The 12,175-nt window shown below is 40.9% G+C and overlaps 2 pseudogenes; both read left to right on the plus strand.

Moving 5' to 3' along the window:
• Nucleotides 1–2,329: 2,329 nt before the first annotated feature.
• LOC136543325 (uncharacterized) lies at nucleotides 2,330–6,431 on the plus strand (annotated as a pseudogene).
• Nucleotides 6,432–6,507: 76 nt separating this feature from the next.
• Nucleotides 6,508–8,488, plus strand: LOC136543326 (uncharacterized; annotated as a pseudogene).
• Nucleotides 8,489–12,175: the final 3,687 nt, after the last annotated feature.

Consider the following 12,175-nt stretch of genomic DNA (forward strand, 5'->3'; position numbering starts at 1 on the left):
TTTATGTTATGTATTTATTTATTTTATGTATATTATAATACCAATACGGTTATTCTAAACCGAGAACATTTTCTTACGTAGATGGAACATTGTTCTCTGAACCTAGAACATCATCTTTGCTCAATACAAAAATGTTCTATCTTCATAAGATAAATATTTGTTATTAAAATTTTATCCAAATATATCAATATGGGATCTTGTTTTAAAGGATTTGTTGTAAGAAACCCGATGGTGTAATCGAAATTTAATTCAGACGTCTGGTTTAGGAGTTATGATTCTTTTCTTCTTCTTTTTTTGGTTGGAAGTCATTGCGTGCATGCGTCAGAGCTGACGTGGGTGCGCTGCTGGACCGTCTCCTCGCGAGGGCTACCTGCGCGGCCTTCGCGCGGGAAAGCTGCGAGCCGAAATTAATTAGCGCAGAATTGGCGGGATTAACTGCCGGACAGAGATTACCGTCCGAACGGGCGGACTCTAGCACGCCCCTATATATAGTATCATAGTATACCTCATTAAAAGTTGTTGTCCATGTAGGTGAGTAAAGCTCGAGACCGTTAAACTTTCAATGCAGGTCAATACATCTTTTTATTCATACAATCCCACTACTCTCTCTACTCTTTGTCGTCCCCCCTCTCTCTCCCTACCACTACCATGGAGGCAAAAGCGCCGAACTTCGCTAGATGGCCACATGCTTACAGCGCGCCCGCGAGCAGTGCCTTGTGCTTTATGTTAGGTGAAGTCGTCGCTCCGTCTACAGAGTAATCTAACAACCTACAAAGCCACTGCTTAAGCTGATTTAGATGCATAACGTTAATATGGATTCACTACACCACAACACTAATATAGCGTCACATGTGTGTCGTTATAAATATACTAATACCGTTGCACCGTCGGTCGGTATAGCTAGCCCACGGATCAAGTGTCGGTAAATGTACATGTTGCGATAAACCATCTGTCGGTATAGATATTTACCTATATAGTCAAACAGTTGGTCAGTTTAGATCAGTATATAGGACACACCTTCGGTCGGTATAGGGCCGTGCCTTTGGTGCGCGGTGTGGAAATAAAAGAACAGGTTCGTGGGAGACTGAAAATGAAACAGGGCCCATTCATGGTAAAATTAGGCCTAAATACCTTCCTATGCAAACCCTAGCTTTTCATTCTTCACTCTTCAGCCTAAGCTAGTCCAGTCACCGCCGCCGCCTCCTCTCTGCGCCCGCTCGCCTAGCTCCATCGCAGGCCCCGTCGCCTCCTCTCTACGCCCCCCGGCTCCATCTCAGGTCCCGCCGCCTCCTCTCTGCGGCCGTCTGCCCAGCCGGTCCGTCGCAGGTCCTGCGGCCTCCTCTTAGCACCCGCCGTCGCATGCCAGCCCAACTCCTGCTCTGCCGTCGCCCTCCAACTTGGCTCCGTCGCCACCCAAATCTGCCCAACTCCAGCTCCGTCGCAAGTCCCGTCGCCTCCTCTACCCACGCCCGCCCAACTCCTCCTCTGTCATCCAACTCCGTCGCCGCCGCCGCCTAACTCCTCCGACGCCGCCCAACACTGCTGTCGCCGCTACTGCGCAGTGGTGCCCCAACCCCCGCCGTGCAGCACGCGGCCCTCAATTGCGACTGTGAGTGACCCCCGCCTCATCCTCATCGATTCCATCAGGCAAGCAATTTGATCCTGTTCTTGGTCCCTAACGCTTCTTTGCCGCAGCTGTTGGGATCCGCGATGATAAGGACTGCAGTGTGGGCTAGAGTGGCTGCGAGGGAGAGGTGCCCTGCGACGAGTTTCTGTACAAAGTAATAGAAAACAAGAATGCTGATTTATTTTTTGGCCTAATCTATATGTTGCTCTACTTTGTTTTGCAATTCAGGACTCAACATACTTGTACATGTACTGATTTGATGTCATGTGTATTCACAGTACAGCTGCACTGGTGCGTTGGAGCTGTAGCTGAAAGAATCTACACAGGACTGTCTACCCCAGCCTAGAGCCGAAGTGGGCAACTTGCAACCTTTTGGAGATTATTTGAACATCCACAACATTGGCGGTTGCTCTTCTTGTGCGTACCGGTATGATCATCTTTCTGTATGCCATCTTTTTAATATTGTGTGTGGACAGGAACACGGCAATCGTGTTTAAATTAAAACCATTCTGTGGCTTCATGGATAAGAGCATGATTGACAGAATGTAGCTACTTTGATTCTTATGGTCTTTTTTTATTTTATAGTTCATTTCTAAAGCTGCTTGATCTTTCACAAAGGGAAATGGATAAATCATGGATCGATAATGATGCTAGGTACACATACTTATTTCACAAAGACTAAAAGTTCTATTTGTAGTTAACATGGGAATTAACTTAAAAACTGCATGTAGGCACACCAAGATATATCAACAAGGGGTGAACAATTTCATAGCTTTTGCATTTGAGAATTCAGCGGTAGGAAGCAAGATACTATGCCCTTGCAGAAAGTGTGTTAACTCATTTTGGACGGAGGGAAGTGAAGTACGTGAGCATTTGATATGTGATGGGTTTCTAAAAGGGTATAGAACATGGACCTTACATGGAGAAGTTAGCTCTTCTATGAATCATGGAAACTTTGATGGTGTTGAACTTATGGAGGAGACTGACAAAGATGATAACATCTCTGATTTGCTTAGGGACTTAGCTGCTGGTTTAGATGATAAAGGGGATTTTGATGACAACAATTCAGACCTAGAACCCTGTGAGGAGCTAGTTGCCATTCAGAAGTTAGTAGCAGAGAATAGCAAAGAGTTATACCCTAATTGCAAGAAATATACACAACTGCGTTTCCTAATTAGATTACTCCACACCAAACTCCTCGGAGGGTGGAGTGATAAGAGTTTTAACCTGCTACTAGATCTACTTAATGATGCACTACCTGAGGGTTCGACACTGCCTAGAAACTTTCATGAAGCTAAGAAATTGGTGAAATCTGTAGGAATCGGATACACTAGTATTCATGCTTGTGATAACGACTGCATTCTATTTTGGAAAGATAACGAGGGGTTGGATTCATGTCCAAAATGTAAGGCTTCTCGGTGGAAATCAGTAAGGAAGGGCCTAGATGGAAAACATGTATATAAGGTTCCTAAAAAGGTTCTCCGCTACTTTCCAATATTGAAATGTCTAAAACGGATATTTCTATCCTCTAAAACAGCAAGTCTAGTGAGATGGCATGATGAAGACCGTAAAAAGGATGGTCTACTTAGGCATCCTGCAGATTCACCACTATGGCAAGACTTTGATAAGAAACATCTAGATTTTGCTGCAGATAGTCGAAATATCCATCTAGCATTTGCCACCGATGGTTTTAATCCATTTAGAACCATGAATGTTAGCTATAGCGTTTGGCCTGGTATTTGTATTCCCTACAACTTTCCACCTTCAATGTGCATGAAGAAATCAAATTTCATCCTTTCTTTGTTGATTCCTGGTAAAAATGCTCCTGGTAGTGATATGGATGTCTATTATCAGCCACTAGTTCAAGATCTGTTAGATCTGTTTACCAAGGGAGTTAGAACATATGATGCTTCGAAGGGTGAGTTCTTTCAGTTGAAGGCAGTGGTATTATGGACTATTACTGACTTCCCAGGTTTAGGCTATGTGTCCGGGTCTGTGACATCCGGTGAAGCCGGATGTCCTGATTGCGACAGCTATACATGTTCACTTAGACTTGGTAATGGTACCAAGACTTGTTATATGGGTCATCGCAGATTCCTGCCTGAAGACCACCCATTTAGGTTTGATGCTAATAAATTTGGTGGTAAAACTGAGTTCAGGGCAGCACCTACTCCACTTTCTGGGGAGGAGGTTTTGGAGTGCACTAAAGACCTTAATACAGTTTTTGGGAAGGATCCTTTTGGAAAGAAACCAGCAACCAAGAGACACAAGGAAGGAGAGCCTTTGGTCATATTCAAAAGGAGATCTATTTGGTTTGAACTGCCATATAGGAAAGATTTGATGTTGCGACATAATTTTGACTTCATGCACATAGGGAAAAACGTGAGTGAAAGCTTAGTTAATACATTCATGGGCATAAATGGGAAGTCCAAGGATAATTTGAATTCCCGTTTGGACCTTCAAGTTCTTGGTATTAGAAGTGATCTCCACCCTGTTGAAGTGGAAGACCAACTTTATTTACCACCAGCACCATACTCAATGAGTCCTGATGAGAAGAAATTATTTTGTAAAGAACTAAAAGGGGTGAAGTTTCCTCATGGTTATGCATCTGATATATGTCATAATGTACATGTTAATGAGAGGAAGATATTTGGGCTTAAGAGTCATGAGAGCCATATTATTTTACAACACTTGCTTCCACTTTGTGTGAGAAAAATATTGCTAGAAATTGTGAGTGCTGCAGTGATCCGTATATGTAATTTTTTTCAAGACACTTTCCTCCCCTGTCATTCGAATAGGTGATATGGAAAGTTTAAAGGTTGAAATAGCTGAAACCTTGATCCTTCTTGAAACTATATTCCTTCCATCCTTTTTCGATATCATGGTACACTTGATGGTTCATCTTCCTGCTCAAGCAAAGATAGCTGGACCAGTTCATTTTCGCAGCATGTGGCCTGTGGAGAGGTAATTTAATTAGGCATACTACTAAACTAAATTAGGTACCTTTTAGTTTTATGACATTATCAATGTGCCTATTATTTATGTGTATAGGTATCTGATGAGATTGAAGGGTTCTGTTCATACAAAAAGTCACCCTGAGGGATCAATTATGGAGTGGTCTAATTTTACAGAATGCCTTACACTTTGTTCTCGCTACTTACATGATGGGACTAGCCATCAATTTAGAAATGAAGATTGTAGTACAACTCCTTTCTTTCGTAGCATTGGTCGAGGATTGGCCGGAAAGTGCATAGTGAGTATAGATCACAAGACATGGCTGCAAGCCCATAGATATGTTTTGTTCAACTATGACAATATACAGCCTTACTTGGAGTAAGTTATCTAGACCCATTGTCACACTTTACTTCACATGATGGGTTTTCTCTGCATACTAAAGTGATAAAATGATGGACCTTGCAGCAAGCATGCTCACTATCTATCATCAATTGGTATTCGAAATGGACGGGACATCAGTCGCATGCATCATGAATCCTTTCATGAGTGGTTTAGGTTGCATGTAAGTAATAATAAAACTTAACACAGGTTAGTTAATGTGGATTTGGCATTTATATTAATTATAGTTTGAAAATCACAGGTGCAAGAAATGGGAGAGGAAGCACCAGATGAGATAAAATTTTTAGCAAAGGGGCCTATGATGTTTGCACATAAGTATAGTAGCTATAACATAAATGGATTCAACTTTCACACACTATCCTATGATGAGGGTAGACCTATTTAAAATAGCGGGGTTGCTCTAGTTGCTGAGTCATCAAGCTTTGAAAGTGACAATAATGATAACATTATAATAGGAAGCAAGACATATTATGGTATTATAACTGAAATTCTTGAACTGAACTATCACCACAAAGGAAATGTGGTGCTTTTCAAGTGTGATTGGGTTGACAACCGTGTGCAAAACAAATGGGTAAAAACGGATCAATTTGGGACCACAACTGTGAATTTTAGGCATTTATTCAATACAAGTGAAAAGATATCTGATGAGCCTTTCATTCTAGCATCACAGGCAGTTCAAGTATACTATGTCCCTGAAGCAATTGATACTGACTAGGTTGCTGCTGTTCAGTCAGTCCAAAGAGATGTGTTTAACTTTGATAATTTGGAGGATGAGGACATAAATAATGATAATGGGCCAGTTGTGTACCTGCCTAATCTAAATCGCGATGTGACTGTGGATATTGTTAATGGGATTGTCCCTTCTATTAGAACAGACATAGATGGTATTATTGTTGATCAAAACAAGTCTAAAAAAGGTTCTAAAAAGTAAGTCTTGTCAAACAATGTGTCTACTGTTTTCCTGTGAGTATTGCTAATTTATTTGTCCATTCATAGGAGAAAACATGTCAAGACCAAAAAGAAATAATAAGGATGTCCATGTCAATCCGTATGAGCAACTTCGAGATGACCAGATTGAAATCAATAACCAGAAGCTTGAAGCTCCAAGTCTGCCTCGTATGAACAGTTCAGGGCAGAATGTTCAACCTAGTAAAAGAACAAAGGTTTTTTATAGACTTTTATTTACTATGACAATCATTGCATATTTCTTAACAAATATTTTTACTATTATGTGCCTTTTCTGTAGAGGACACAACAATCAAGTGACCCAGCAACTGTAGGTCACAATCTGCGTAGGTCACAAAGAAATCGTGCTGAAAATGCAAATGAGCAAATTGAAGAAGATCCTGAGTACCAGCCATCTGGAGATGTTTTATGCGACGATGAAGGTCTTGTAGAGTGTGACTTGCTGCATCACAAATATCTTGTCATATTACATGTTTTATACTAATGCTTCTTATTTAAAATTGTTTACTACAGATCTTCATAATAGTCCGCCAAAGAAGAGGAAAAGAAGCATCACTAGGATGGACAACATATTTGCAAGAACACCAAACATGCCTAAGATCAAGATAATACTCAATGAATTTGGTCAGCCTATTGGAGAGAATTATAGACAGTTTTCTAGTGCCATTGGCGTTCTAGTGAGACAGACATTATCAGTTGGGTGTTCGGACTGGAGGCTTGTTGACGTTGAAAAGAAAGACCAAGTGTGGGATACTTTAAAGGTATTTTTCCTCTTCAAATCTTTGGACCTTGATTGCTGAAACCTGCCACACATCATGTATTGTTTTCTGTACTGATTTGCTACGAAGTGTGGGTTGTTCCATTCTTATGCTGAGTATTGGATTATTACCCTAAGGACTGATTTACTATTGATGGAAAATTAGGAATTCTATGACGTTGATGAGGCTGCCAAAAACTAGTTTCTGTCACTGCTACAAGGAAATGGAAGGATTTTAAGGCAACCTTAAAGAAGGATTTGTTGATGAAAAGGTAACAATTGAGGTATTGCAGCTAGAACATGGTGACAGAGTTAAACCTACTGACTGGAGGTTCCTCATTGAGCACTGGACCTCTCCTGAATTTGGAGTAAGGAGTAAAATTTTTATATATTCATATTTGGACTACAATATATTTGCTGAATTTAACAATTTCTATCCTAGGCTCGAATGGAAATATCCAAAGCTAATCGTGCAAAGTTGAGGATACATCATACACCAGGAAGCAAGAGCTTTGCTTGTTCTAGGCATGAAATGGTATAGAAAATATCTCTAGCATTCAATTTTAGTGCATTATTTTGCTGCAGTTTTAGTATTGAATTAAAATAATTTTAGGGTGTAGAGCTGGGGCGTGTGCCTCGAAGAGATGAAATCTATATCAGAACACATACAAGAAAAAATGGAGTTCCATCCCAACAAGCAAAGCCAATAATTGTAAGTTCTTTTTCGTAACTTTTCCATAATAGAATTTTAGTATCTAATATCTCTCTCTAGTCTCTAGTGTATAAACATCCATATTCCATTTTGCTAGAACAAACTTAAATCAGTTGTTGAAGCCCACCCAGAGTTGACAGAAAGATCAATTTAGCAAGGTGATGTCTTTGTTGCTGCTTGTGGAGAAAAGGAGCCAAGAGGGCGTGTTCGTGCTTTGGGTCTAGGACCAACTCTCCAAGATATTGGTACCCCTGGTTTGAAGTGTTACAAGCCAACAAGGCTACAAATGGAAGTTCTAGCTCATAAAAAGGTTGAAAGTGACAAAGGTTCTCTAGAACGACGCATACAAGAATTGGAAGAGGAACTGCACGAGGCAAGGATAGTGCAAGAAAGAAGAAATATGGAAATCGCCTCACACAACGGTTCTAATTCACGAAACCATGTGGTAAAGAACTTCAAGACTTTGAATTACTTAAGTCATGATTGAATAATCTATCTTTCCTATGCCGGATAATATGGTGACATGTGAATAATACATATTTCCCCTCTTGTATTGTTTATGTAGAGCCCAAGGTCTGAAGAACATGTTGATGAGGCACATCATGCTCAATCATTTGAAGATGATGTTTTTGCAGATATTAATGAAAACTGCGACCACTATGACGAAGATGATGTTTTTGCAGATATTACCCCATCCGAGCAGCATGCTAATTTCCTATTTGTGCAGCGTGTTGCTGCTCTATCTGCGCGTGTTGCTGCCCTGTCTGTGCAACGTGCTCCTGCCCTATCTGAGCAGCGTGCTGCTGCCCTGTCTGTGCAGCATGCTGCTGCCCTGTCTGCGCAGCGTGCTCGTGCCCTGTCTGTGCAGCCTGCTCCCTCTCCATCTGTGCAGCCTACTCCTACCCCATCTACGCGGCGCGCTCCTACCTCCTCTATGCACAGTGCTATAGGAAAATCAATTGATCTTCGTCGGGAGTGCAGCGCTACTAGTCCCATAAAAAATGTAGCCCCATGAAAGAAGAATAAACCTCCTCGTGTTTCACCTACTAACCTTGTAATTTTCTTAATATAACCTTGCTTTCAGTTCTTGCAGTTCTATACATTTGTTCAATTTTTGCTGACAAGTGCATAAACCATTTCAGGTTGGAAAGGAGGTCACATTATATGCCTTGTTTCGGCCAGAAGCTGTGGCTAAGGCAATAGTCATTTCAACAAATCCAACCAATGTACTAGGAGGCTAGCCTCTTGGAAAGCACTATTGTGAAGTTGTTGTGAAGGTTGTGATTAAAAGGGATACAGTGCTACCTCGCCCTTATGGTGACATTGAGACTTTGGCTGATGCTAAGTCAATGCCAATTCAGTGACCATACAACAGAGTAATAAACTAAACTTTCCTTTGTTTCTTTTATTCATATATGTGATAAGTGAACAAAGTTTCTAATTAATGATATTTGTAATAGTTGAACGTCAGCAAGGCATCACATTCATCCAAGTCTACTGCAGGTATGTATTTTTCCTGAATTTTACTTATACCAAGCTGCAATTTGTGATGCTGAACACACCCTGCTCGTTGTTCCTAGGGAGTCTATCCACTAGTTGTTCTTCATCTTGCCTTTTCTTTCAGTTCAGTTAAGGAAAGCAAGGACTAGAGATTGCTCTATATACTGCATCAGCTCTTTTCAGTTCAGTTAAATAGACATCATTTTCTTTTGTATTTTCTGTAATAATCAAAAAGCAGTGAAAGCATATATAGCTGGAATGTGGCAGCATATTGCATCTTTAATATGGAATTGTTGGTGATGCTGGACCTCAGTTTTTCTCATGGCACGCACACACTGATAGTTCACATGTCGTAAACGACGATATGATTTTGCGGGCAGCGATGGTTTGGTATTGGCAGTAACCTGGTCTTGATTTTTTCTGTTACTCTAGCTTGTCACTGTATATCTTGTTTTCTGCTTTTTATTGTCATGCTATGAGTGTTGCGTCCAGAAGAAAGGTTACATTTGCTTGCTTCCCTGCCTATCTTGTTGTGCACTTGTGCTTGTTAGTGAGATGGCCGGATGGATGAAGCCATGTTAATGCAATGAGGTAGGCAATAAATCCGACTTGGTGTATAGATGAGCTGAGTAGCTCTTCACATCTACTGCTTTACATATATGCTCATCACTACTTCTACTGAATCTCACCGTTCGTGCTTTCTACTGCATTACTCTTACTTGTCATGGAAATTGAGACCTCACATCTTGCCTGCATGGTACTACATACTAATCATAATACTGATCTGTCGTTGTATTCTATCAACATCTCTCGACCTTTCACTCCACTTGCCTTGCTGCATCTACTGCAGTCTATCACCTCACCTTTCTAATTGCAGCATAACACCTCTGCTTTCATCAATTTAATTCAGACTCTGTTTGCCTCTCCCAGTGCACAAGCTTGTCAACAAATCAGACCCATAGTACTCCATCACTGCTTTGATTACTTGCTGCATTATTGAGGCCTTCTCCTATTCAATATTTCTCTTCTTTCTAACTGCAGCACAGCAGTTCACTTGCCATCATTACGTAGTTGCAGTCTCTGTAGCACTTCACTTTCCACTAGCTGTTCCTAGGAAGTCTATCCACTAGCTGTTCTTCGTCTTGCCTTTTGCTTCAGTTTAGTTAAGGAAAGCAAGGACTAGAGATTGCTATATATACTGCATCAGCTCTTTTCAGTTCAGTTAAATAGACATCATTTTCTTTTGTGTTTTCTGTAATAATCAAAAAGCAGTGAAAGCATATATAGCTGGAATCTGGCAGCATATTGCACCTTTAATATGGAATAGGTGGTGATGCTGGACCTCAGTTTTTCTCATGGCACGCACACACTGATAGTTCACATGTCGTAAACGATGATATAATTTTGCGGGCAGAGATGGTTTGGTATTGGCAGTAACCTGATCTTGATTTTTTCTGTTACTCTAGCTTGTCACTCTATATCTTGTTTTCTGCTTTTTATTGTCATGCTATGAGTTTCTGTACAAAGTAATAGAAAACAAGAATGCAGATTTATTTTTTGGCCCATCATGTAAGTAGCGAGAACAAAGTGTAACCTGATCTTCATTTTTTTCTGTTACTCTAGCTTGATCTTGATTTTTTGGCCCATCTTGCTACTTACAGAATGCCTTACTAATATGTGCTATGTTGGTCTTGCAGCAGGGGAGGAGAGGCGTGCACCCAAAACTCATTGAAGCGGCTAGAACTGGTGTTAGTGTACACATCTTTGAGATGTTAAGTTGCTTGTTCAATTGCATATGTACATATAAGTATATGTGGTGCATGGCCAGCTTTGTGTTGCATTTCAGATAATACATGAGCTGAAAATAAGACAGCACCCACTAGCTGAAAATATGTTTTGATTTTTCAAGTGGAAGGCGCTAGATGTAACGTGATTATTTTGTGTCAGCAAGCAGATCAAACATTTTGTGAGATAGAGATGAAACATCGATGGATGTTAGTTGCTTTGGATGATATAGCATTTTGTAAAGAACTGCTTGGGGATGGATGCTAGTTGCTTTGGATGATGTAACATTTTGTAAAGAACTCCTTGGGCATGTTAGCTGTGAGGTGTGCAAGCCAGACTTGTGTGTTGTGAAGAATACCGTAATTTGGTGTCTCATGTTACTGTGAGGTGTGTAACCCAGCATGACTATTACATGTACCGATTGGCATGAATGAAATCTAAGTTATGTCATTGTGACTCGATTTTGTGTCTCATGTTGAATGTGACCTTGTATGTTTCATGTCTAAAAGAATACTGTAATTTAGTTAATGTGAGATTAATAATGTATTTTTGCGTCATGTGATCTATGCGTTGGATTGTTGGTTGGTATAAATCCCTTTAGCCTTGAACTGTTGGACGGTAAAACTACTATATGCCATCAGCCTGTTGGTCAGTATTGCTTCAGCATTTCGTCAGACTATCGGTCGCTAAAAGTATGTCGGTCGCTATAACCCTATCCCGACGCCACTTTCAGTGGCAACAGTTAAGTGTCGGCATAGATCTATACCGACCGATAGTGCGTCGATGTATCCACCTATAGCGACCAATGGTGCATCGTCATTCTGGGGCTGTGGTGTAGTGATTCTGGGACTACCGGCCACGCTGTAGCGTTGGCATGGCCCTTAGCACTTAGCAGGAAGACTGACTCTGCCTGCGCTCCAGGCTGGGGAAAGTGAATGATTTTTTTTTGTGGGGGGATGGAAAGTGAATGAATTCATTAATGATCCATTACAAGAAATTGTACACAATAGAACAAATTTTCATTTATGGCGTGGCTAGCGCCCGGACGTCCAGACGAACGTGCATGTCCGGATTTTCATTTATGCCCGGACGTACACAATAGAACAATATTGCCTTTCTTACTGCATAGTGGAACTTTTCGCTGAATTGATAAACCCCCCTGATATTGCAGCTGAGTGGTCGAGTGTTTTACTCACACCTTTGTTTTTCCTTGTTCTTCTTAGACTTGTGAAGAGATTTCTCTAGGATCCCCTAGTTCGAGCTCTATGGTTCCCAGTATGGCTGTACCATTTTGTGTGAATTAATTCCAAATTGTTGTTCTGCGGTCGTTCGGAGATAAAGTCGAAGACTTCACGGTTTTGGTGCCTCTCTCCCCGTCGCTTGGTCGCATCCAACATTGGACAGGTATAAAGCTAGTTATCCCGCTATTCGCAGCAAATTATTTTCAATTTTTCGACCTACTGTCGTGAAGATC

The sequence above is a fragment of the Miscanthus floridulus genome, chromosome 3 (genome assembly GCF_019320115.1).
Source record: "Miscanthus floridulus cultivar M001 chromosome 3, ASM1932011v1, whole genome shotgun sequence".
Classification (NCBI taxonomy): domain Eukaryota; kingdom Viridiplantae; phylum Streptophyta; class Magnoliopsida; order Poales; family Poaceae; genus Miscanthus; species Miscanthus floridulus.